At 46.8% G+C, this 27,450-nt stretch overlaps 1 protein-coding gene across 5 annotated transcripts in view; it reads right to left on the bottom strand.

Annotated features, from left to right (window-relative positions):
• The window catches only part of Myt1 (myelin transcription factor 1), a 65,616-nt gene extending 40,033 nt beyond the window's left edge, over window positions 1-25,583 (bottom strand). For 4 of the 5 annotated variants that reach the window (XM_074075210.1, XM_074075208.1, XM_074075211.1 and 1 more), the window contains exons 1-2: window positions 25,276-25,583; window positions 5,315-5,415 (exon numbers count right to left, since the gene is read on the bottom strand). The gene's annotated coding sequence lies outside the window, so the exon portion shown is untranslated. Of the gene's footprint in view, window positions 1-5,314; window positions 5,416-24,830; window positions 25,199-25,275 lie in introns of those variants that run through there. The other variant, XM_074075209.1, reaches the window with a different exon arrangement.
• Between the last annotated feature and the right edge of the window lie 1,867 nt (window positions 25,584-27,450).

Below are 27,450 nucleotides of genomic sequence, written 5' to 3'. Positions count from 1 at the left end.
TCCAAACTGTGAGTTCCCATTGATGAAGCTAACAGCTGTGGCATTCATTATCCTGAGCACCTTCCATTTGCAATTTATCTGCATCAAATGGTCAATAAGCAAGAAGTTCTCTTCAGTGTAGCTTTGATTTTAAAAGGGAAAAACCCGGATTGCGTTGTGTTTGTAGGAGCTGGGTGACTTGCAAGCCTGACACCAAATAGGGGCCCATTTTCCTCAGATATTTGAAACTAGCCGAGGTAGCTGCCTGCAGAGGTATCTGGCAAAGAGAGAGGGAGCCAGCCCCACTGGATTTACACATTTTCCTTTTCAGAAAAACTCAGAACACTGCAGAGGAAACTTTGCTCTCCTCTTGCCTGGAGGTTATGCCCCCACAAAACAGTGGTGCCCAGCACCACCTAGGCTCACCTCTGCCTGGCGGCAGCCCCCAAAACCTCCTACCCCCTCTACATAGGGACAGTCCCTGCCTACAATGCAGCTAACTAATGCAAAAACAATGAGTTGCTTCTCAATTTGTTACTGACTCATTCTTTTTAACCCTTTACTTGTTCCAAGCACAAACCACCAAGTCCTTGTTTTTGCACAAACCTCAAATAATTCAATGGTGTCTTGCCGTGGGGTAAATAGCCCCCTTTGTTGGGACAGACCAAGCTCACACCCCACTCACTATGGGTGGGGCCAGCGATCTTGCTCAAGAGCAACCTCTGAGACTGGAGGCACGACTCAAGTGATAAAGCCCTAAATTCAATCCCCAGTATGGGGGCGGAGACGGAGGTGGGAGCGGGGGGGGGGGGGGGGGGGGGGGATGGCAACGTCTGCTCTGTCTCTCTGATACCAACTTCATACTGCCACCAGAGCACATCCTGCATCTCAGCTCTAATATTTCAACAGTTCTGCCTTCATAGGAAAACTGTGGGGAGAAGAATTTACAAATGCAAACACTTTGTGTTTTGCCACATCTATTAGTCAGAGAGAATTATCTCTCCATTCATCCACTCAATTTGCTTTCTTGTTACTGCAAGAGTGTTTTTTGCTTTGTTCTGCTTTTTCTTTTTAGTTACATCAAGACCAATCATGTAAGCTCTTTTTAAACAAATACAGCTCTCACAATGACCAGTTCCTTTACAGACCCATCTGCATAGTACCCTTGCCAAAACTGAGTTTCCTGAGTTGGACCTTTACAAACTCAGGTACCAAAAAAAAGCAAATAGTCTTAAAACCTGCAGATTTCTCTTGACTCTGTGCCAGTTGTCTGAGGGAATGCACTCAGAACCCTACACAGTCTTGAGTCTGCATGACTCAAGTCTGGTCTTTAAGGGGAAAATCATGAGATCAGCTTCCCAGAGGGCCAGAAATTCTCTGAGCACAAGGAGCTTGTACTGACCTTCACCTTAACCCCAGAGGCTATGACTGGCCACCCCCTCCCAGCCCAAACTCAGGGACTCACAGGCATCTTTCTCTCTCTTTCTCTCTCTCTCTCTCTCTCTCTCTCTCTCTCTCTCTCTCTCTCACCCCCTCCCTCCCTCCCTCCCATCTCTCTCTCCTTTCTCTCTTTCTCTCTGAAGGGCTCCCTCCCCCACATCCTACCCTTCTACACTGATGGCCAAGGGTTGACAGAAGGGCAGAATCTGTGCTCAAACCTTGCTCCAGTAGGAGGTATTCTAGCCCTCACCACTGGCTTGCACATCACTCCAGGAAGGTGGGGTGGTGCTCAGGGGTAAGCACAAAAATGATGGGCTGTCAGAGCCTGGATGGAAGTTGGAAGGGTGAGGTGATCAGTGAAGACCTAAGACCATCAGGTGCTACATGGCTTGGCAGTGCTTCATTTAGTCTGGGAAGGGGAGAATGAAGCAAAATGGTTTGCCTTGTTTGTCTCTCTCCTTATGTGCAGCCATGAGGGACAGGCAGAGCAGACATCTCAGGGTGGAGGTACTCCAGCCCTGGGAACTGATAGCACCTTTGGGCAGCCAACACCGCCTCAGGGGTCAGGCCCCTGCCCTCCACCAACCACCCACTCTGCTCACTCTCTACCCTGTGTCTGCTTATCTCCTGCATGGTCCTTGTCTTGCTCTGAGATAAGCTCCAACCTTCACAGATGTGAGATCATTCTGCCTCCTGCAGAGATATGCCCTGTACACAAGTGGGCAATCAGAACTGTCTAAATCCTGGTACTGGAGATAGAGTAACATGTTGGCGGGGGAGGGTGGGTTTGAGCAGAAATAGTTACAGGCGCCTCGGTTCGGGGATTCTAGGCCTCCTGATACTATAGGCCATCTAGTCCACATTAGTGTTTTATTTTATTTAAAATGTATTCTAACAGCCAGCAAAGTTGGAGAATTAGAGTGGATTTAGGAAAATTTTTAAATCCGTAAGATCATTTGGATTAGTGTGCCTACAGGAGGGCAGAGCCTCTTGTACATAATTTTCCTGGAGGTGGGAGGTGTCTGCTGACTCCTGGGGAACACAGGCAACCTTACTCAGAAGAAAGGAGCCAAGGAAGACATAGGGATGAAGAGGTGAGAGGCAGCTGATCATTCCCCATGCTGCTTGGCTTGGCAGCACCTCATCCAGTCTGGGGAGGGGAAAATGAGGTGCAATGGTTTGCCTTATTTTCTTCTCTCCTGTGTGCAGCCAAGAGAGATACCAAGTTTCTGTCACTGCTGGGAAGCCCTGACAGTGGATAGTATCAATGTTCACAGATCCAGGTCCACCATGAGGGAGGAGCTTTAAGGCTTGCCTTGCTTCCCCTCCACAAGTATCCCAGTGGGGTCCCCCAGAGCCCCATATCCATTTGCTGCCTGCCTGAATGGCCTTCCAGGTGCCCTTCTTTGGAGCATGATGAGTTCTAAGCCAGGTCAGTCTTCATAGCCACAGAACAATGAAGCTCCACTCCCTCAGAAGCCCAGCACATATCCTACCTCCCATTCTCTGGATCTCTGAAGCCAAACCATATGCCCACACCCCTGCACCCCACTGGGAGCCATCACAGCACCTCCTGGTTCCCTGCAGTGACAGTTCTGCTCCTCTTTGGGGGACATCCCACTGCGCATCAAATTCTCCTGACATTCCACCCATTGTGCAATCTGCTTGCAGCTGAGGAGACCAGCCTCCTCCTCGGGTGTAGAAAGGACACCCCCATGGGGCATTTTTTAATATGCATTTTGGGTGGGGGAATCTCCTGACAGTTCTAAGCAAGAGATCTTGGCTCACTCCAACACTAGAATTAAAAATTATAGCTATATAGTAGACACCCTGATGAAACAACAGCCATATCTATACCCATTTGTTTAAAATTCCATTTTTTTTTTTTTTTTTGAAACAGGGTCATGCTATGTAGCCCAGGTTGGCCTTGATCTTGCTATGCAACCCAGGCTGGCCTGGAACTCACAATCCTCCTGTCTATACTTCCTAAGTGCTGGAATGACAAATGTGTACCACTAAACTCAGCCATAGATGGAATTTCTACCCACCTGAGGTAGAATCCAGCAACATCAAGTGAGGTGACCAGAAAGGTCCCATGAGTGGCACCTCCCTCCCCTGTAGGTACCTCTTTCCAGTTGTCCTTGCCAGAGGCTTCCACCAAGCAGGAAGAAAGGCTGTCTGAACACCCTTGACCTTCTCCATAGTTTCATAATTCCAGTCATCTACAAATTGTGTGATTTGGGACCCAAAGGTTTCATTCTTCCAAGTCAGGAAAAGGTTCAAGGAGCACCACACACCATGCCTGCACTTCCCCTAACATACCTTCTACCTTTTCTGAGAGCTGCTGCAAACAGTTCTGAGCTGTCCTCCTCCCTAGTGCTGAACTCAGGGACGCATACAGGCATTTGGTGCTACTCAGCTGCTCTGCTAGCCTCCTAGCTGGCTCCTCATCTCACCTACCCACTGTCTTAGGCCACCATTCCCTGTGCTGCACCTCTCAACTTCCTCCATCAAAACATACCACCTGTGCCATGTGATCTTTCATATCTTCCCTCCTGGTCCACTCCTCATTCTAGATTCCTAATCAAAACAGTAACTCAGTCCCTACCTGCCCAAAGTAAAGAAGACTGACTCACAAATGGTAAAGTTTTAAAGCAGGTAGTGCTGCTAGGAGGACCTGAGCATGAGCTCTAGGCTTATTCATGACACTTGCATTTTGAATAGTCACTGTTCTCCAAGGTGGAGCCCACACTCTCTGAGTTTGTCATGCTTGGACCATGGGGAAATCAAGATTCTCCTACAGGATGCTGAACAATCACAGAAAATGCTTTTCCCAGAGTCCCTGACATCAGGTCAAATCACTTCCATGGTCCCAGCCTCCAGGCTGGGTCGAGGTAAGGAGAGTGAGACCAAAAACTCAGTAGTTGAGATGAATAATACTTTAATGCAATACTTTAAAACACCAACAATAATGCAAAAAATCCATAATGGACAAATACCACAATTCTAGATAAAGACAAGATCTATATACCTCATGCCTGAGACTCTAGTATAGATCCACAGATAACCCAACAGAATCAAAAATGAGTGAGAGATTTAGCAAGGAAGCCATAACAGCCATTAAAATGCACACTCACATCACCAGATTCAAAAGAAAATGTTCAACTTTAAAATGCAAGCACCCTCAAATACAGCTTGTGCCTCAAGCTATATGGGCTTCATAGTCTGCATCTGGGTCATCCCCATCTTGGTGACCATGCCTGGGTGGTGGTTGGGACCCTTGATGGAGAGCATCAACATGTCAGGATGAGAGGTCAGCATCTGAGCTCTGGGAAGGGCTGCCCCCCTGCCTATTTTCTACCTCGACTTCCAGCTCTAGGGTCACCTGGTCCTGGAGTGAGAAGTTCTGGAACTAGAGGTGTGGCAGCCAAAACAGTAACCACAGGTGCTGTTCTGGAGCTTGGGAGAGTTCCTGAGAGACAGGCCTGGGTCACCTTCCATCATGTGCTCTGGGCAGACATGAGGAGGCATGCATAGTCTGCTGCACTTAAGAAGATGAAAATAAACAAGGTCAGCAGACTTCATGAGTCCCTGCAGCAGAGTCCATGGTCAGACCCTGAAGACTCCAAGGCAGGGAAAATGAAGAACAGGTACTGAGGCACATCCTGGAGCCCAGGTATGACATACCTTAAGGCAGGGAACTAGCTGGAAAGTGCAACTCTACTGTCACACATTAGTTTTACTCTAATCAGCCATTTTTCTTCCTTTAAAGTGACTAGAGGCCCTAGTCTCCATTTTCCCTTTGCTCTGTCTGGATTCTGATAATGACCATCCCCTCCATGCCTAGGAGTCAAGAACAGGTTGGCACAGGCAGCCTGTGGAGTTAAGCCCTCACCTTGCTTTGTCTGCTCACAAGGCGCCTCGAGGTCCTGCAGCTGCTGGCCTTGTCTCCGTGTGTCCACCTCTGGGTCAGCAGTTTGCCCCGGAACTCATTTTCTGAGGGTTTAAAAAGATACAGGGTCAATAAAAGGAAAGCCTGAAGTGTCAACCAGGCAGGCTCAAGAAGAGAGAGAGAGAGAGAAACTTGGGACACTATTTTGCCAGTGTTTATACAACCCCTCATTTCTGGATTCACAAGGTTGTGACTCCATGGCCATTCTAGGAACAAGAGAAAAACTCTCTGCTTCGGGAGCACAGGCTCTGTACCACCATGCTAGCTCTGGCAGCTACTTTACAGAACAAGTGTCAGGGGGTGTAGACATCCAAAACATGGTCGTTCCAACCAAGGGCACTGGGTCAAATAGGTGAGACCCACCTCAAGAAAACTTTTTGAGCCAGGCACCGGTGGCTCACGTCTATAATCCTGGCTACTCAGGAAGCAGAGATCAGGAGGATTGAGGTTTAAAGTCAGCCCAGGCAAATAGTTCATGAGACCCTATCTCAAAAAATACCCAACTCAAAAAATGGCTGGTGGAGTGGTTTAAGTGCAGCCCTGAGTTTAAAACACAGTACAACAACAACAACAAAAAAAGTCTTTTAAGATCTCTAAATTTGAAAAATGCTAACCTATGAGTAATTACTCAGTTACAATAAGATCCCTTATTGCCCCCAAAGGAATATGCAGCCAAGATCCATTTGCAAAAGAAAAAAAGAGGGGTGGAGGGAGGGAAGGAGAGGGAGGGAGGGAAGAAGGGAGGGGGGAGGAGAGAGAGAGAGAAGGAAAGAAGGGAAGGGAAGAAGGGAAGGAAGGGAACGAAGGAAAGGAAGGGAAGGAGGGAAGGGAGGGAGGGGAAAGAGAGAAGGGTGGGAAGGGAAGGAGGGAAGGGAGGGAAGGAAGGAAGGAAGGAAGGAAAAGGAAAGGAAAGGAAGAGAAACCAGTGCACATTTGTAATCCCAGCACTTGGGAGGCTGAGGCAGGAGGATGGTAAATTCCAGGCCAGCCTTGGTTACAAGGCAACTTTAAAGCTATATAGAAAACAGGGTCAAAAAAAAAAAAAAGGAGGGGGAGGAGGAGTTGAGGAAAAGCACATTGCTTCACTCAACTTTTCTGAGGCCCATTGATTTAATAAAGTAAGGTCCACCAGTGGTCCCAAATCAACTCTGCTAACACTGCCTCCCACAAGAAGCCCTAGGTCTCACTTTCACTCACTGCCTGTTTTCAGTGTCTTTTCTCTCCCTGTGTTCTAGTTCTCTCCAAGGCAAATGCCTCCAGTTAATATTTAATTCCTCACATAAATTCACAAGTCTAAGCAGAGGCTGAATGCATCAGCTGGACATGACAAAGAAATGCATTGTGTACCTATTCCCTGCACGTCACTCCCTGTCTCCATGACAACCTGCTTTCTACAACTGCAGAGTTTCAAAGGAAGGTCATTAGTAACCAACAATAAAAACAGGAAATGAATATTCCTGCATTCTGCTTTCTGCTTCTCCTTGGAAGTGAGTTTGGATTCTGCTGCAGGCACACTGCTGTCATAAACATTATCTTTCTCTACCTCAAACCCCCTGCAGGTTTTTGGTGTGCATCCCCAAATAAAGTTTCTTCTCTAGGGTCTCTCCTCTAGAATTCCACCACTTCTGGCCCCAGGCAGCCCTGTGGCTCAGCTACAGCCTCTTCTTGTTACCTGGAAATGCCTCCATCCCATTAAAGTGCTTTAGATGTGGTTGTCAAGGAGACAGCATGTGCAAGGTCTTCAAAGGAATGGTGACCCCACAGGACTTGGCCCCTACCATGTGTACCTACTATGTGCCTTCCCCTACTGAGCTGAGTCCACAGCAGGGTGATGCTGACGTTGGGCTTCAACCTCCTCACTTGACTAGTGAGCAGTTAGCTGAGGGGTATTTATTTCCCTTAGCTGCCCCAAGGATAAATGAGTCTTTGAACCTGAAGCAGAAACCAGAGCCTAATGCTAGGACACAGTGCACTGAGCTCTCTGAGCAGATGTTGCAAGCAACATGAAGTATCTAAGAAGAGGACCCTGCACAAAAAAAGGAGAGTCTAGGCAGCCTCACCTAGAGGAAGGGAAGGGAGGGAGGAAGAACGTGCTTGGAAGATTCCAGAACTGAACAGACAAGAATTGGGCTAGACACAGCCATGAAGTGCACTTCACTCTTTGACACTCGAACATGAGGTTCCTCTGTGCATTCTCCTCATAGTGAAAGCTAGTAGACATTCAGGTCCTGAAATGCTTGAGACTCCATTTCTGAGTGTCCATTTCATGAAAGAAGATGCTGCAGGAGTCTATACACTGGCTGGTTTGCAAGGCTTAAGGGGAATTTCTTGTTACATGACATGCAAACTAGGTAAGCAGGGCATGATTCGCTGGCCCCTGTTAAGAAAGGACCTAAGGTCTGTGCTACACAGGGTTTCTCAGAAGCCACCCTCCCTGAGGCTTCTTCTTTAGGTCTCTCCTGCTTCTCAGAAACCCAGTAGGCACAAACTGCATAAGTCTCTGCAAAGGGACCTCCAATTTTCTGTTTGTCAGGAGATAACCATCACAGTGCTCCTTTTCCACTCTCGCCACCCCAGGAGTCTGGAAATATGCCTTGAGGAATTCTCCACCACCCTTATCCTATGCTCCTGTCCCTAGACCAATCTGAGGCCCCACATCTACACAGCAAAGCACTAGGAGCTTAGGATCATTTATTTCCCCCAAAGGACAACTTCTGCCACCCTGCAACACCAAAGCCTGTGAGCATCTCAGGGCAAAAGCAGAGTGAGGGCCTTTGTAGCACACCCTTGCGGAACAGAGCACTCAGTTAATTAAGGCACCAACCGTCCACTCGGAACCTCATGTATGAGGATCTGTCTCCACTTTTCCAATGATAGTCACTATTATGAGCCCAGTACGCTGTATAGTTTTCCTCTAACCGCTTTGGTCTTCCCTGGGACCTACATGTGGCCAGGTCCTGCCCCATAGACTCAGAATTACTCTACTCAAGACAAGACCCTCTTGTCTGGACACTCTGTAAAACCCACATCCCCAACAACACACTAAGCCCTACATGTCAACCAGCAAGCAGGACCCACAGGACAGAAGAAAGCCCTGCACAGGCATGTGGAGCCCTACAAAGTCACACTGTTCCATGGACACACAGTGGCACAGCCAAGGGGCCCTCCAGCTCATGCAGACGTCCCCAGGGGTCACCTAGTCCTCTGAGACTTAATACCTTCATCCAGAAAGTGAGGGGATTACTTAAAGATTGAGGGGCATCTGGGAAAACCCCTGGGCCACTCATGAGGTTAGCACTGTCATTGGCCCCTTCATCACCTTTTCCATCAAGAATCTGGCGAAGAAGGCGATTCTCAGTCAAAAGAGCAATGCTGAGGTATCCCGATACCCGACTTCAAACTACATTACAAAGCAATAACGATAAAAACAGCATGGCACAAAAACAGACATGAAGACCAGTGGAACAGAATAGAGGACCCAGATGTGAAGCCACACAACTATAACCAACTTGTCTTTGACAAAGGAGCTAAAAATATACGATGGAGAAACAGCAGCCTCTTCAACAAAAACTGCTGGGAAAACTGGTTAGCAGTCTGCAAAAAACTGAAACTAGATCCATGTATATCACCCTATACCAAGATTAACTCAAAATGGATCAAGGATCTTAATATCAGACCCCAAACTCTTAAGTTGATACAAGAAAGAGTAGGAAATACTCTGGAGTTAGTAGGTATAGGTAAGAACTTTCTCAATGAAACCCCAGCAGCACAGCAACTAAGAGATAGCATAGATAAATGGGACCTCATAAAGCTAAAAAGCTTCTGTTCATCAAAAGAAATGGTCTCTAAACTGAAGAGAACACCCACAGAGTGGGAGAAAATATTTGCCAACTATACATCAGACAAAGGACTGATAACCAGAATATATAGGGAACTTAAAAAACTAAATTCTCCCAAAACTAATGAACTAATAAAGAAATGGGCAAGTGAACTAAACTGAACTTTCTCAAAAGAAGAAATTCAAATGGCCAAAAAACACACGAAAAAATGCTCACCATCCCTAGCAATAAAGGAAATGCAAATTAAAACCACACTAAGATTCCACCTCACCCCTGTTAGAATAACCATCATTAGCAACACCGCCAACAACAGGTGTTGGCGAGGATGCGGGGAAAAAGGAACCCTCTTACACTGTTGGTGGGAATGTAAACTAGTACAACCACTCTGGATAAAAATTTGGAGGCTACTTAAAAAGCTAGACATTGATGTACCATTTGATCCAGCAATACCACTCTTGGGGATCTACCCAAAAGACTGTGACACAGGTTACTCCAGAGGCACCTGCACACCCATGTTTATTGCGGCCCTATTCACAATAGCCAAGTTATGGAAACAGCCAAGATGCCCCAGCACTGACGAATGGATTAAGAAAATGTGGTATCTATAAACAATGGAATTTTATGCAGCCATGAAGAAGAACGAAATGTTATCATTCGCTGGTAAATGGATGGAATTGGAGAACATCATTCTGAGTGAGGTTAGCCTGGCCCAAAAGACCAAAAATCGTATGTTCTCCCTCATATGTAGACATTAGATCAAGGGCAAACACAACAAGGGGATTGGACTTTGAGCACATGATAAAAGCGAGAGCACACAAGGGAGGGGTGAGGATAAGTAAGACACCTAAAAAATTAGCTAGCATTTGTTGCCCTTAACGCAGAGAAACTAAAGCAGATACCTTAAAGCAACTGAGGCCAATAGGAAAAGGGGACCAGGAACTAGAGAAAAGGTTAGATCAAAAAGAATTAACCTAGAAGGTAACACACACGCACAGGAAATCAATGTGAGTCAATGCCCTGTATAGCTATCCTTATCTCAACCAGCAAAAACCCTTGTTCCTTCCTATTATTGCTTATACTCTCTCTTCAACAAAATTAGAGATAAGGGCAAAGTAGTTTCTGCTGGGTATTGAGGGGGTGGGGGGGAGAGGGAGGGGGTGGGGGCAGGGGGGAGAAATGACCCAAGCCTTGTATGCACATATGAATAATAAAAGAAAAAAAAGAATCTGGCTAAGGAGCAGGTTTTGGTCAAGATGAGACCATTTTTAGGGTTTGGGTCTCTGATGAATCTGATGATGCTATGACAGCAAAGGCCCCACACCCTGAACACGTCTTGGAGCACAAGCCACTCAGAAACAGTTCTCAGTGGCCAGGGTTATGCACTAGCTATGACCCCTTTTGGGACCTTGTGCCCTGCCTACAGAATGTGGCCCCAGAGTCTGTCACTACAGCAGCCCCAGATTCATTGTTGTGGGACTCTGTTAAGCAGATGACCTAAGCATCTGCTTAGGGACTTGCTCAACCTGGACCACAGGGAAGGGAGTTGTCTTCTACTAGACCAAAGACCCCAACACAGGCCAGGAGATATTGAGCCTAACCACATGCTCAGCTGTAGTTCACTGATGGGACTCATTTCCTCCTGCTCAGTTGCCCTGCAGGCCCAAGCCTAGGAGTAGCATTCCTGAGAAGAGCACAAAGACTGACCCCTGAAACACTGGCCTGTCTGGTTCCCAGCAATGCTGCCAACCTACCCCAAGGTGTTCCTGCCCCAGGGTAAGAATACTATCATTGTGATCTCTCCCAACTACAAAGTCTCATGCAGGATCCATCCACTGATGCTCTCTGGATCACCTTGACTCTGACTGAGCCAGTGACTGGGCAATGTATCCTTGTGTCGACCTGGGAGTCCCATGGTGGTTGGTGCTGGCCCTGTTCCAGCGCCAGTAGCCCCATTCTACTGTCAAACACCCCCACTCCTAAAATAAGAACAAATGGCAGGAAGGCTGAGCAAGGGGGCAGGCAATGAATGTGGAAGGTCACAGTTTTTCTGTCTACCCTGGGTTTTGTATCTCTGGTGGCCAAAGGCTGACTCTGAGGACATAGCTGCTACCACCTCACCCAGCATGCAAAGAGGGCATGGGTAGTCATTGGAGAGAGCCCACTTCTCAGTGTTGCATGCACTCCACCTAACACACACTCTCAAGAGGGTGCCATTGCCACTTGAGCAACACTGGGCAACCCCTTTGACCCCTCATCCCCCAACAACATGGGGGGTTTACCTCCCAGCTGAACCCACCTGTCCATCTAGTAATTGGTTAGAGGGTCCTGAGAATATCAGTACCACTCCCATTCCTGTAAAACATTTAGTCATTCTTTCCAACTCTTTAACAAGTTTGAGACAAGCATGTTTGTAAAGCACAGTGGATCTGAACCCTACTCCTCTCCCTGCCACAACCTTCCCAGACAGTCCTCTGCCAGGGGCCCATGTCACATTCAAGGGCATGGTGTGATCCCCCTTCCTCTGCCAGCCTCTCCTGGTCTCCCAGGCAGGCTCCAGTTGCTCCACCTAGTCAACAGACATTAGAAGCCTCTTCTCTCCAACTCCCTCTCTGCCCACAAAATCTTCTTGGGTTTTTCCTCATTCGCAGCTGAGTCCTGCCAATGCTTTCTGAATCTCACAAGACTCTTACCTGTTTTATTCTGTATGCAAAAGTTGACAAATGAATTCTAAAATTCAGTGGCAATCCAGTAAACATAGAACAGCTAAACAATTTTGAAAAAGAACAAAGTTGGAGGCCTCATTGTTCCTAGTTTCAAACCACAAGACTACAGTAATGAAGACAGTGTGGTACTGGTACAGGATGGACATATAGATAAATGGGATAGGCTTGAAGGTTCAAAATTAACCTTTCTATTTATGTCAGTTAATTTCAACAATGACACATAGACAGCTTAATGGGAAGGAATGGTCTTTTCAACAAATGTGCTAGAACAAGTGGACATCCTAAAGAATGAAGTCGGACCTCTCATATACAAAAAGTAAACTCACAATGGATCACAGACCTAAATGTAAAACCTGAAAATCTTAGAAAATATAGGAGTAAATTCTCTTGTCTTGGGGTTAGGAAATGGTTTCTTAGATACAATACCAAAAATACAGGCCATAAATTGAAGCTAGACAAGGGGGTGGACACTTGTAATCCCAGTACTCAGAGGCAGGAAGGCAGATCACAAGTTCAAGGCCAGCCTTGGTTACATAATAAGATCTGGTCTCAAAAAAATTGATATATATTGGACTTCATCAATTGTATTTCAATAATACTATCAATAAGCTTCTCCTAGACAGGGGGCAAATATTTGCAAACCATATATCTGATAAAGGACTTGTACTGAGATTACAACTCCATAATATGACAAATAACCCAAGGGCTGGTGTTGTGGCTCCAGTTGTAGAGTGCCTGTCTAACAAGCACAAGGCCCTGAGTTCAAACACCAATACCACTGCAAAGAAAAAAATAAGACAAGCAATCCAATTTAAAAGTGGGAAGGGCTGGAGGTATAGCTCAAGTGGTAGTGTTTGCCTAGCAAGCACAAGGCTATGAGTTCAAACCCCAGCACCATTAAAAAAAAAAGTAAATACTGGCAAAGGATTTGAATAGACATTTCTCCAAAGACAACATACAAATGGCCAACAAACATATGAAAAGATGTTCGACCTCTGTCAGTAGGAAAATGCAAATCAAATAACAAATTAAAAAGTAGACAATAACAAGTGTAGGTAAGATATGGAGAAACTGGAACCCTCACACACAGCTGACAAATGTAAAAAAGCACAGTCACTTTAAAAAAATCGTCTGGTGATTTCTCAAAATGTTAAACATACTTACCATCTGACCCAACAATTTCACTCCTAGATACCTACCCCAGAGAAACAAAAATATGTTCATACAAAGGCTCATATGCAACTTAATTTTACTAACAAAATACAGCAACTTTAGTCATACTAATCAAAAAATAGAAAAACCATGGTCAAGAATGATGGTATATGCCTGTAATCTAGCACTCAGAAGGCTGAGGCATGAAGATCATAAGTTTGAGGCCAGTCTGGGCTATATAGTGAGACCCTGCCTCAAAAAACCACAAAAAAAAATCCAATTTTAAAATAAAAGTTGAAAGACCTAACTGTCCACCAACTGCTGAATGTATAATACAAAATACAATCAGCTAGTATTTGTCAATTAAAAAAAAAATTAAGAAGCTGGCCTCCAATGGCTCATGTCTGTAATCCTAGCTACTTGAGAGACTGAGATCAGGAGGGTAACAGTTCTAGGCCAGCCCAGGCAAATAGTTCGTGAGACCCCATCTCCAAAATAACCAGACCAAAATGGACTGGAATGTGGCTCAAGCTGTAGAGCACCTGATTTGCAAGTACAAAGCCCTGAGTTCAAACTGCAGGCCCAACAATAAAGTAAAATGTTATCTTCTCTATAAAAAAAAATGAAGTACTCATATATGTCACAATGTGGGTGGAACCTCAAAAATATTATGATCAGTAAAAGAAATTAAACACAAAAGACCAAATATTGTACAATTCCATATTAATGAAATGTCCAGAATGGGCATAGATTTCATGGTTGCCTAAGACTTGGGGGAGGTGTGTAAATGGGGAGTGACCATTTATGGTGAAAGGTTTCTCTTTGGGGTAATAAAAATGTTTTCAAACTAGATTGTGTAATGGACACATAACTATAAATATGCTAAAACCATTGAATTGTATACTTCTAATGGGTGAACTGTATGACATGTAAATTATATTCCAAAACAGATGCTTTTTAAAAAGAAGCTGATGGCATGAACAAGGACCCCATACATGATTTGCACAAACACAGACTCTCCACCAGATCAGGGAAGGGAGATAACTTTGCAAGGCCCTGCACAACCCAGGGCGGGATGAGAAGGAGAGCAGGAACTTGCACTAACCCCCAACAGAATGGACTGGAGAGCGGGGTGAGATGAGAGGTACTTTGAACTTCAGGAAAGGGCTACTGATGGAAGGGGGAGTCAGCAAGTAGGGTTCAGAACTGTCAAAAATAACTTTGTGACAGTAGAAACTACCCAACAAGAGATGAACTGCCGACAACAGGCATGTGAGCCCTGGGCCCTGGAGTCATGTCAGTGGTCAGCAGGCCACCTCTGGACACTCCTGCACAAGGTAGAAGTACCTTTGGTTCTCTAGCCTGGGCCTGGGCACCCCTGTCAATGTTCAATAGAGCCCATTATGACTGCTACCTTGACTTCCTTGCTCAGGGAATGCTAGGTTCAGGGACACGGCAGGAGAATGAGTTACAATAGCAATGTGGAGTGGGCCACTGAGGGAAGAGAAGGCATCTCAGACCACCAACACCCAGCGGGTAATTGTGGCTGCGCACAGTCAACACAGGCCAAGGGAAGACAGCTGCTTCTGAGCAGCCAGGAGGCATTATGACCCAGACTGGCACAAACGTTCTCCCACCTCTGTCAGCATTGCATCAGGACACACCAGCCACTAATCTGCAGCTAAAACCAAAAGTTGGGCAATCCTGGCTGACTACTAACCAACCACACAGCATGTTCCCATGCACTCATGCAGAGTGAGGCTAAAGGGCTGAGCCCTGGAGTTTAATATAAACGTACATCTTGCCATTTGAAAGGGAAAAAACCTTCATACCTTCTGCTCAATCCCTCCTTGCTGTTGCCCAGGTCTAAGGTGAAGACCAGCAAGATAGGAAAGAAATGTTACAATGAAAATGAAGAGCAAACGTAAAGACCCGCAAAACCAGCCACAGCTCACAGAAGCCTTTGGAAAACCACAGTCCAGAGTTTTACTCTCTGGGCCCAGAGGACTTCTGACACTCACTCACTGAGGTCCAGTCTTTGGAGGATGAGGCCCTGGGAGCAACGATTTACACCTACCCCACAGTGCTGAGAGGAGGGGACCAGATACAGCATCTCTCAGAGCTCAACATGAGGCCCTTTCTGACCACTGCATGGACATGGAAGCTCCTTCCATCCCCAGTGTGGACAGTGGTTACAACAGGCACAGGACTGGCCAGGGAAGCTATTCTGTAACGACAGGGTAAAGCAGACAAAGCCAGTCCAAGTAGAGATGAGAATTCTTGGGGAAAAAATACCGCCATGGTGTCTGTCTTCCCCAATCTGGAAATAAATTACAAAACCAAAATGAAAAATTCAATAGAAGAGTTAAGGAGGAAAGACAGAGTAAGAGCTGACATTTGACCTGGGAGCTCCAGAGAGAATCAACAGAATGTGAAGTAGAAGCATGGATTAAATAATAAATAGTAATTTCCCAGAACCATCATTGGTAGGTGGAGGGACACAGACCTAGGTGTTATGTGGTGAATGCATGTTGTGTCCACATGTGTGCACATACCCAAAGCAGAAAAGGTCATGCCTGTGCACAAAAATGCCTCTTCTTTGCCCCAGCCACTGAGAGGCACCCAGCACCAGGTCACAGGCTAGCCTCCATTCTCACATGCAAGCTCTGGGTATACGGCAGGGAGGGAGAACAGAGAGAGGGGAGGTGGGGAGCATGCAGCTCCCACTAGCCAATCAGGGACAATCTAAGCATCAAAATAAAGCTGATGACCTACTGGGTAGAATAAAAGATCATAAGTCTAGACAGATGTTCTTAAAGATGAGCAAATTGAGAGTCTGATGAGAAGGTGATGTCTCCATAGTGTCTAAGTACTTCCTCTCAAAATACTTATTAATTGCAAAGAGTGGACTTTGGGGGCATACTGGTACAGCCTATCTAATTCAGTGGAAAGTTAGCATCATCAGCTAAAGGACCTCACCAGCAGGCAGGGAGAGGGACCTTACACTGGAGTGTTCCTGTGTGACCCAACTCCAATCACAGGCAAAGATGGACAGACCCAAACTGAAGAACCAGTGCTCTTCAAAAAGCTCAAGGTCACAAAAGACGGGGACCATGGAAAACCATTTCTATCTCAGACTGACAAAAGGGAGAAGGGGCCCTCTCTGCAGAACATGCCCACTTATCCTCCTGGGTGACCAAATCAACCGCTCTCAAGCGGTTTGGGTAAAACTATTTTGCCCTATGCTTGAAACATTTCTGTAGGTTTGAGATTGTTTCCAAAAATATTTTTTTAATAATGGGGATGGAGGAAATGATTTAAATCAGGAATGGCCAATCAAAAGATCGAAGCAGGGCTGAGGGGGGTCCTCAGGTCTCTCCTCCTTCGCAAGACATACCACTGTCCCCTCCAAGATGCCCTTCCTGCCCAGGGCCAACCTTGCCTCCATACGCAGGTCCAGCTCTGCTAGATTCTCTAGGATGACAGGCTCTGTCTCCAGCAGACACAAGCATCCAACAGAACGGCAACCTGAAAGTGTCCATAAGGAATATGTGATCTGTGCCTTGGAAACTGGGGGTCCCTTGAGGAGCTGCCTCAGCCCACATAGGACCCCTTTGAGCCTCCACCTCCCCTCATAGCCTGTTCCTGCAGGGGTCCCCAAGCTCCAGAAATGGAGCCCTTCCCAACCCTGGAAACACAAAATTGTAGGAGGGGTTTGGGGATGGGAGAGGGAACAGGGACAGTACTGGCATCTCTCCTCATTGAAACAGCTTTGGCAGGAAACAAATAGGGGAGTGTGTAGAGATGAGGGTAGGTTTTGCTCTTTTCTGCCTTTTTTTTTAATAAGCTAGAATCCAGAGAGAAGTAGAATGAAGACTTGCTGAGTGGTGCAGACAGACCTGCTTTTGCTGAGTTTAGGTGAAAATGAGAGAAGAGAGAGGTGGGGGCAGGGGAGTCGGCAATTCTATAGCTTTGCACATTTCTCTCATTATTTTGCTTCTAAATCAGCCTCGCTGGTACTTTCGCTATTCAATAAAAGCCAAATGCAAGCCATGTCCCTTAATCTCTCCAACAGCAGCTCACTGCTGAGAAAATAATACAGATGTAACTTCCAGCATCACACACTTTCTTTTCCATTTATATGCAAATAGTGACCTTTCACCCAGGCTGTCTCAAAGAAGTATTTCCTTAAAAATGCAAATAGCATGTTGTAGGCAGTTACTGAGGCTGAGTCTTTCTTATATTATTATCATTATTTCTTTTAACCTTACCATCACTGCAAAAACAACAGCTAAACTGCTCAGCAGTAATAATGACTTTCCAAACCAAATCACAGGACTGACTCTCCAGGCAGCCTGTCATCGGAGGCTACCAGCAAGGGAGGAGGGTGTCCAGCCCAGGGCAGCAGTGTCCCAGAGAGACAGGCAGTGTCATACTGTCATACTGCATCTACCCAGGGCCAGCTGAGCTAGCAGTCACATGTCCAGGCCTCAGCATCAGCAAGGCACCCAGAACGTGCCCAGAACCTAGGCAGACCACACAAATCTGCTCCTGGCAGATGCAGACAGGATTTCCCTTCCAAGGCCAGAACATCTTCAACCCCAGGAAGAACTCCGCACACAGTCAGACCTCCACCCCAGGAAGTTGTTGGAGCCCTGAGAGTCAGCACACACACCCCATCCAGGATAAGGAGGTGACTCCAGAAACCGGCAGCTCCCAAGAGTCTGCCCAGGGAGGAATAAGAGACACAACCACATATGCAGAGACAGGGTAAGACTACCTGCCAGCTTGACCCACCCACTTGACCAGGCCTAGGATAAGCCCAGAAGAGGCACACTACACCCACCCATTGCCATCTCCCAAGGCCACCTGGCCTGTACTCAAGAAAGGGGCAGTGGATGGCCAGGCTGACTGGCCAGCCTGTCTCACTGTACCATGACCAGAGACAGCTTTTCAGACCAGCACAACTGAACTTGCCTGTGTGAATCCTGAGGAACAGGGGAAAGCCCTTCTCCCACTGGCTCTTCTGTGTGCAAGACAGGAGAGGTAGATTTGACCCTGATCTAAGTGAGTGGGGCTGGGAACTCCTCAGAGCACACATTGGCCCCTAGTATCAAGATGGCAGCTACATGTCTGCTCCAGTGTTTTTAACCCCGGAGTACCAGAAACTTCCTAACCAGAACAGTCCAGCTCCCTCCCCAGGGAGAGGGGAAACAGCCAACTCCTACTTCCTAGAACCACACTTTACTGTGGCCCTTGACAACTAAACCAGAAAGAACTATCTTGGTCCCTGTGGGACCTATCCACACCTACCGCCTTATCTCCAGTTTAGGAAGGAGAGAGCTGCAGGGACCCAGACCTATTGAAATAGGAAGATCCTGAGGCCTCAAAACCCTTAGGGATGATGATTTTGAAAACAGCTCAGCTTTCCTTCTCTCAACCCTCGTCCCTCTAATTACAAAAGACGCCTGCCCAAATTTCTGTTTGGGTGAAGAAAAGCAAGTCCTAGGCAGCTGCTCCCAACAGCATGACTGCAGCATGAGCTCCACAGCCCGGGGTGGCAGCTCTACTTAGCAATAGCCCACTGCCACTTTTCAGGCTTAGAAATATGAGGGGAAGTGTGTTGATAATTCTCCAACCTGGACGCACAGTACTCAGTACACAGAAAGCCAACAGCAAGAAGTTTGGAGGAAACACAAACACTTTACATGTGCCAGTGCTTGCCTGATCTCTGAGTGACTGGCTCACACAAGGGTGTTCAGTATGAGGGACCAGCAAGGAAATAGTCCACAGGTCCCAGGACCACAGCTCCCAAAGTTATCAGGAGGCTGTATAGGAAGAAGAATTGAATTCTAACTCCCAGTCAAAGCCAGTTTGGATCGGTAAGTGCAGTTTGCCAGCCAAGTCTGAAAGGCTGACCCTGGGACTCACACCTCCAGCAACAGGTTCCCAGCTATGACTCCAGCCAGAGAGCAAGCCCATTTTGTGGGAAGAGGTGGTAGACCTAGACCTAGGAACTGCTTCATAACCTGCTCCTGTAGGCAGCTTTCTAGGGGGGCAATAAAGCCTTGCTAGATGCTATTCAAATAACAAATCTGCTTTTCTTTTCCCTCCAGAGAATATACACAGGAAGTAGACTCCTAACTTAGCACTGGATAAAAGAACGCAGCAAACTCATGGCTCTTCACATTTCTTAAAAACTAAGGAAATTGCTTGTCTTTCTGTGTTGCAGGGATGGGACAGCTCACAGCTACCCCACTGGATATATCAATGGGGTGGGTGAGAAGCCAGCACGGCTACACTGTGACTCACTGAAGCTAGAGGTGGGCATGACCTCCATGGAAATAAAACAAGATACCACTAAAATCTGGATAATCTAGCCAAATCCCAGAACATTTTTTAAAATAAAAATAAGAGGTACCCCTTCAGTATGGATTCATAGTCTGCTCTCGGTCTGGGTGGACAGTCTCCAGCGTAGGGCCCAACCTCAAGTAGGAGTAGATTGTGGGAGACCCAGAACTGAAAACTCTACAGCAGAGCATGCAAGCTTCTCTTCTCACCCAAATCCCCTCTGACTTCAAAGCCAAATTCTGGTCCTTCACTGGCTACATTCGGCCCAGCTTTGAGAACTCCAGCACTGTACGGGCTTCTGCAGGAAGGTCCTGAACAGTAGCCAGCAGACTCTCAGGAAAGCAAGCATGTCTGTGATGTGAGGGCAGAGTTGCTAAGAAAGTGTTCCAAGGAGAGGCATAAGAGCAATAGGTCAGTAATTAAGGGACTCCATGTGGCATCTGTGCCAAGTCTTGAAAGAAGATGATGGAGACAGGGGGTATGCCCAGGAATCTTGAGGATAAACTGACTTGGGATGAAGAATAAAGTTGAAGGACAGGCTGGTGCAGACCACGGATGTCTCTCAGGCTATGAGAAAGAGCCAAGGAGGGTAATAAGGGTCAGGCTGCTGAGGATGCCCTCCAGGGCTGATTGGGTATGGGCAGGAAGGCTGGGCAGGGCTGAGTGGGGCCAGGAGAGGAGGATCCTCTGGAAGCATCTCTAAGCTCAACTACACCACTCACCTGGACTTCAGGGTTCTCACACTGGGCACAGTGATTAGCAACAATGCAAAACATTCCTCTTTGCCCATCACAAGCTGGACCATATTTTTTGTCCCACTTTATAGATAACGCCCCATCTCAATGATAATAATATTGAATATCACAAGTCCTCATAATTTCCCAAGTCCCTGTTTTTTCCCTCAACAAAACTTTGGTCAGAATAAAATGTGTGAGACATGATAAAAGCAAGAGCACACAAGGGAGGGGTGAGGATAGGTAAGACACCTAAAAAACTAGCTAGCATTTGTTGCCCTTAACGCAGAGAAACTAAAGCAGATACCTTAAAAGCAACTGAGGCCAATAGGAAAAGGGGACCAGGAACTAGAGAAAAGGTTAGATCAAAAAGAATTAACCTAGAAGGTAACACACACGCACAGGAAATCAATGTGAGTCAATGCCCTGTACAGCTATCCTTATCTCAACCAGCAAAAACCCTTGTTCCTTCCCATTATTGCTTATACTCTCTCTACAACAAAATTAGAAATAAGGGCAAAATAGTTTCTGCTGGGTATTGAGGGGGTCGAGAGGAGAGGGAGGGGGCGGAGTGGGTGGTAAGGGAGGGGGTGGGGGCAGGGGGGAGAAATGACCCAAGCCTTGTATGCACATATGAATAATAAAATTTAAAAAAATAAATAAAATAAAAATGTGTGAGAAATTGTACAATTCAGTGTGCAAACAGATTATTCACAAACCAATAGCTAAGTTAGCAGTTTGGGTGTAGAGCAGTTTGAATCACCCAAGCTAGGTCCCTAGGATGGTGATGCCCTGGGAAACAGGAGCTAAGAGCATGAAGGACAGATGGCACCTCCAGTTAAGATCTACTTGGGCTGTGCACAGAATACAATGGCTGACACCATTTTGCTTTCAGAATTCAACAAACACATATGTGAAAACACCCAAGTGCTTTGACAAGTCAACTTGGCAGGATGCACAGGAGTCAGAGATGCTCCTAGGGCCTCAGTGGGGGTCACTCACTGCACGGTCCAGAGGCAACCCAAGGCATTGTCAATTTGAGGTCTGGGGGTCCCAGGGACTGTACAGGAACTTCTAAAGCAGGTCCTGGGGTTTCATGGAGCATTTAAGCTCCTGCAGTAGAAGAGAGAGCTTGGGACCCTCCTCCTCACAAACAGAGGCAAGTGGGTCCTGGGGATTCAGGTGAGGAAAGAAAAGTAGGTTCCACCCTGGCCCTGCCCTCTTCTCCGCTAATGTGTGAGTTTTAGGCAGCCAAATGGACCCAGGAAACCAGAAAAGGACTCAGGTGGCTTCTACCTGGGCCCTCAAACCAATGCCCTCAAAGGGTAAGGTCAGGTATTAAGGTGAGGTGGGCCCAGCAAGTGACCTGCCAGCAGCTGAGACCATGTGGTGCCTCTGCTTCTCCTCCCCCATACCTGGGTCACATCTGTTCATTCCCACCTTGCCCAGTCCCATCCACAATGCCAATACAGGCCAGCCTCCTTTCATGCACACTAGCCCTCTGAGGACCATTCTATCTGTACTCTACTGCCATAGGCCACACTCCCAGGCCTCAGTCCTAAGGCACCTCTGAAATGTCACAAAAACTGCAAGCAACCCCAGGGCAAAACACACCTAGCTAGAACTTGAGCACTAAGTCATGCTCCTGAAGACAGACTGCCAGACAGAGGCTCCCAGGGATGCCATAAGGCCACAGATACCCACAAATGTGTCAGATAACATCCCCCTTCCCAAAGGTGGGCCTAATCCCAAACCCAGGCAGATGTTCTTGACTGAGGGAGATTAAAATGTCCTGAGTTACTTTCACTCCTTCCAATTAAAATAACATTGCATTTTAGGTTCAAGTTTAAAAGTGAAAAAAGATGAAACAATGGGTGAAGCCCAAGCACACATGGCAATAACCGAGGAAGAGGGGAGTCAAAACTGCATCAGGTAGGTTCCAGAAAGTGTTCTCCTACTATTGCGCTCCCTGCAGGCATTTATTAATCTATTCTCTCTGAAGCTGACTCAGTGGAAGGCTGAGATCAAAAACATTTTAATTCAAGTAAAAATTCCTCTTTCTCACTTTTGTTTTGGGTTTTTATAAATGACATTTGGGGAAAATCAGCAACTATGAAGGACAGAAATATGCCAAGACTCTCAAAGGACCACCCAGAGCCCCAGCAAACACTCCAGGCTGGACAGCGGACAGTCCCATGGGCACTGTGGTCTTCAGGAAGCAGAAAACCCTCAGGGACAGCACCATGCCAGCTGTTCTCTTCTCTTCTGTGAAGCATGGCATTTTTTCCACTTAATGATTCTAGTTCCCAAAGTCCATTTTCCTGTAAACTCACATCACTAAATTCCCATTAAAACTACATCTGTAGACAACTAACTTCTGCTTTATTCATGAGTGAGTTCACAAGGAGATAGCCAAGGGGGCAGACCTATGACATGGAGGTTTGAGGAGCTGGAGGGAAGGGAGGAAAAAAGAAACATCCTCCCCTTCCCCATACCCACCCCCCAGCAGCTCTCCATAAGAGAAAAATCAACACAAAGGAGTTCTGGACCAGGTTTTCCAGGGTTGGATGGCAGATCATTTCCAGTAACTGCCTCACTGTCCAGTGTAAGGTGTTCTGGTTGCTCCTGAAACAACCCACACCTCCAGCCCAGGCAGAGGGATTGCATGGTCCCAAGCCACACTCTTTTCCAAAGCAGATGTGCCTCTTGCACTGAGTCCATCCAAGAAAGGCTCAGACCCCATCAACCTGCCAGCCACATCAAGCAGCTGCTTAAGGTCCAAAAGGTCTCTGGTACTTTGTCAGTCTGTGGACACCTCACCTACTGTGTCCCCAGTGCTGGACCATGCAAACCAGAATTCCAACTAGTCCAACCATCATTGGGCAACACTAGAAGTTGGCCAGCTGGGCTCTAAGCCTGGTCTCCCTACAGGGTTAGCACTGGCCTACTCTGCCCCCATGCCACTTGCTCACATATAGTGTCACCTCTGTCATCAGCTGCACATTTAGTAACCCCAACCAGAGAACGATTAGGGGCTCAGGAAGGAAGAGATCAGAGGTCCAGGCAGCACCAGAGAGTGCTCACCACACCTGGGGCACAGGTCAAGCTCTGGCCACCTCCAGGCTAACTCTGGAACTGGTATGGCACGAGCCAATGGCCCACAGCAACCCAGTCTGAACCTCCATGCCAGCATACCCCCTGCCAGCCCCTCCTGACATCTCTGGACACTCTCAAGGCTTTCCAGTAGAAGCTATACCAACCCCAGCACAGCGCAACTTTGCAATTTCAAAGACTTAGAAGGGTCTTCTCAGAGCATATTGTCCCCTCAGTGCCAGGGGCACTGGGCAAGAGTATAGGCTCTGAACATGTGGGGCCGCCTCCAGACCTGTGGGCAGTGCCCTGGTTGGACCTTAAACAGAAGCAGCCCCCACCATCCTGGAGAAACTCCAAGGGGTGTAGAGGGCAAATAATTCCAGGATGGAAAGGGCCTCCATGTCCAACTCTCAGAGGCTCTTGTTCAGTCCCTTGGGTCACCAAACACTCCTGTGAAGTCCAGCACCACCCAGGCTCATAGGGGCTTGGGGATCCTGCATACAAAAGAGTCCATGAAGCTGCCTTCTTCTCTTTGAAAGCAGTCCACCTGTGAGCCCCTACCAGTCCTCTTCTGCACAAGGGACACAACTCAGGAATAGGGTAGGGTCTGCTTCTGTTGGCAGCAACATCTCACCAGGCGCACAAGACTGCAAACCCCACTCTCCACTCTTTTGTTTACTGTTAATTAACAGGGCCATATGGAAGGAGGTGATAATCACAGCAAGGCACCAATAGGAGAGGAGTCCTGATGGCAAGGAGCTTTAGACCGAGGACAGCTTCCCCCATCCAGTCTCTGGTAAGGGCCTGGCACCCCCACTCTGCAGGCGTCTCAGAGGAGCCAGTACATCTCCTCAGAACCAGCTGGGTGCTCCCATACTCCAGGTTTGCCCTAACACCCTCCTGCCTTTTGTTCACTCGGCCAGTAGCCTCAGACATGTCCTTCGGTCTCTCTATTATTCTTTTTAAACCATCAGGACAAAATTCCTCACCTCCCTCTCCCAAAAGCACAATTAAAATTATCAGTCATTATCATCATTACCGTGTCCCAGTTCAATGCCTCAACACCGAACTGCAGCTACTGACTCTTCTCTCAGTTTTGTTTCAGAAATTGAAACCCGACTTTGCCAACCAATGATGTCCACTGATTCAAAGGTGATGCTGAGACAAGAAAGCTTTGGTGACTCAGAGGAGCAGGCAGTAAGCAGACACAGCACCAAAATAAAACCTCCCTGTGCCTGTTTATTTTCCTGGTTTATAAAGAAGAACATGAATTTGATGGTCAGAACCAAGTCTGGAGCCTTATAGCTCTCCTTGTGGCACTAGCATCACAGTACTCAAATCTCAAGACAACTTCCAAGTTCTAAACATGCAAATCTAGTCCCTTGTACCACAAACAACCACACATCCCAACCCCACAACCACAGCACAAGAAGGAGCTGAGAGGAACAGTGACTCTGAGTTCTGCACATGGGTCCCACAGACATATGCACCCTGGGTATTGCTCCTGAAGTTTGGAAGTACCTGACACTGAAAACAAAATGCTCCTGGGAGCATCTCTGTTTGGTACCTGGGGTAGGAGCCTGAGTCCCTGCTTCAGAGAGATCTTCTGCTTAAGGAGCCAGCATCCTCCCAAGGCACAGAGCCACTGGGTCCCACGGCCCAGATACATCTGTGTTCCTCTTCCAGAAATGTGCATAAAGTTTCTTGTCTTGATCCACAGTGTCCTCCTCCCCTAATGCCTTTTCTGTCTGACGCACAACATGTCTAGGAGAAGCTCAGAAATGCAGGAGGGACAGGGAAAGAGGAGAAACACAGAGCCTGGGCAGACTGAGAAGAGAAGAAAGCCTTGTCCTTCAGAACAATTTAAAAAGCCATCCCCCAAACTGCTTTTCCTGCAAAGAGAGCCTTCTTAGAAATCCTCTGTGCTTCCTCCCTCCCCATCTCTGTCCAAGAGGAAAAGCCAAGCACTAGGTATCTGCCTTTGTCAGCAAAAGAACATAACATTGACTTACCTTTCCCCACAGCTATTGTCTGTCCTCTTTCAAAATGACATCACGGAAAGCAATCATGAAATTTACATGGGGGGGTGCAGGGAGGACGGGGGAGGGGAAGGCAGCTGCCTCCCTCACCACGGTCACATGTGGGGAAGCCTGTGTGCGGGTTTCAATTAAATATCTTCTCCCCTCAGTGTGCGAACTCCTAAGCCAGCTAAAGGCGACGTCTCATTTACTTAATGACCGCTCTCATTAGCAGCGGTGGCACGGGCTGGCGGAGGAGGCTCCTTTGTAAATACGCTACCCATGAACCCTTGGGGCTCCAATATATCTGTTTACTCTCTGAGGTGAAATAAATTTACAGTATAGCATCAGAAAGATGGGTCTGCCAAATTTGGAGTGAGAGGTGCCCCAGGTCAGTGATCCTCCTAGCCACAGCTCCAAGCCTCACCAATAGAAGGTACCTACATCTGCCCACACTGATCCATAATCAATATGAAGCATGCTTGGGCTTTTTTTTAATGCAAAACACACAAAAGGGCAGGGATCATTACAATCATCATGCTCACCCCCCTCTGCTTTCTCTGCCAGTGGTTCAGTCCAATAATTCCTAATAGCAGCAACCGGAATGACAGATGCCCTGGGTTAGCATGGCTCCAGCGAAAGTGCTTTACAATATTTATTGGTGGTTAGGAATATGACCTCCCATCATAAAGAACAGGCTGCAAAATTTATTGCTCAAAAGAACCAAGGCTATTACATATGGGTTCATCTGCATATTCAAGTACCAGGAATCTAAGTGGATATGTATTTTTTGAGTGCATAAAAAGTACCGAAGGCTGAAGACTAAAATAGTAAAATGTATACACAAAAAACAGGACAGGAAAACACATCTTTTTCTGCTGTTACACTTTCCCTATTTGTTTTAATTTTTTCAATAATAAAACTCTCCCAAAGAGAATTTGGAAATCCCTATACATTGATATCCCAAACTAAAACACTAAATTCATCACAACCAGAAGGAAGCACACTGCCTAAATTTTTTGTCCAGTCTTTCTGCAAGTCTTTCTAAACTATCTGCAAGGAACTATCCAGTAAGCATTGAGAAGAGTAGCCTCCATAGCACACACTTGAGGAGTGTCCACTGTTCATGATGCAGCCTACCCGTCTATCTCTTCATCTGCCAGTTCATACTTTTTCCCACATTCAGCACTGAACATAGACGCCTCCTCAGTAAGCATCCTGGGAGCGAGGGTGTTCTTGTTTGCTCCCCCAAGTCGCCCCCTCACACTGACAAATCAGAATCAGGGTGCTGGAAACCGTACTTCAAAATGCAAAGATGAAAACTGAATTCAGTCCCTGTGAAGACGCTGTCCACCAGAAAACCACTGCACTCATGGCTCAGAAGTTAGTGCAGATTTCAACAGACAGCATATATTGTTTCTTAGTATATCACACAGGAACATAATGCTCTACTTGATTAACACTAATGTGCTCAGACCATGAAAGTATGACTGAAACAGAGCTAAAGCATTTAACTTCCTTTAAAGACAGCAAGTTGTGAAAACCTTAGTTGATACTAACTGAAAGCCCTCCTCTGTGAACAATTATTTTTAACATGCAGTTCATGCTCTACACATTACATATAAACCAAGGAGCTTCATCCCAAAAGCAAATATGTTAGATTCTTATACACATACTCTCTCTCTCTCTCTCTCTCTCTCTCTCTCTCTCTCTTTCTCTCTCTCTCAACAAGTAAAATACAAAATGCATGCAGGACAATTGTGTAGATCGAGTGAAAGGAAATAAATGCAAGCCTGCAGTGGTCAAACCGAGGATGAAATATTGAAATATTAACTAGCCCAATGAGAACAGTCTGAGGCTCCTACAATGACTGCCTACCATTTATCTATTATTTTATGAACTCATATCCATTAGCATAAAGGACACATTCAGCTAAGAGCACCCCCTGAAAAGCCATGTCTATCTTGTCTGGACATGCTGTGAGTGCTGGATATTTTACATCCCAAGCCTTTGGCATTCTGAAATTCTATTGAACTCTTATCAGCAGAGTGCAGGCTCAGGGCAACCTGCATACCATTGTTCCAGGAGAAGGGGGATCAAAGGGAGGGTCCTGCTGAATCAGCCTTACTCCCCAGCAGTACCTAAGGCTCAGAGAAAGCCATTTAATTC

Source organism: Castor canadensis, chromosome 5 (genome assembly GCF_047511655.1).
Source record: "Castor canadensis chromosome 5, mCasCan1.hap1v2, whole genome shotgun sequence".
Lineage (NCBI taxonomy): Eukaryota > Metazoa > Chordata > Mammalia > Rodentia > Castoridae > Castor > Castor canadensis.
The sequence above is the reverse complement of the archived record's forward strand: the minus strand, read 5'-3'. Positions and strand labels throughout refer to the sequence as shown.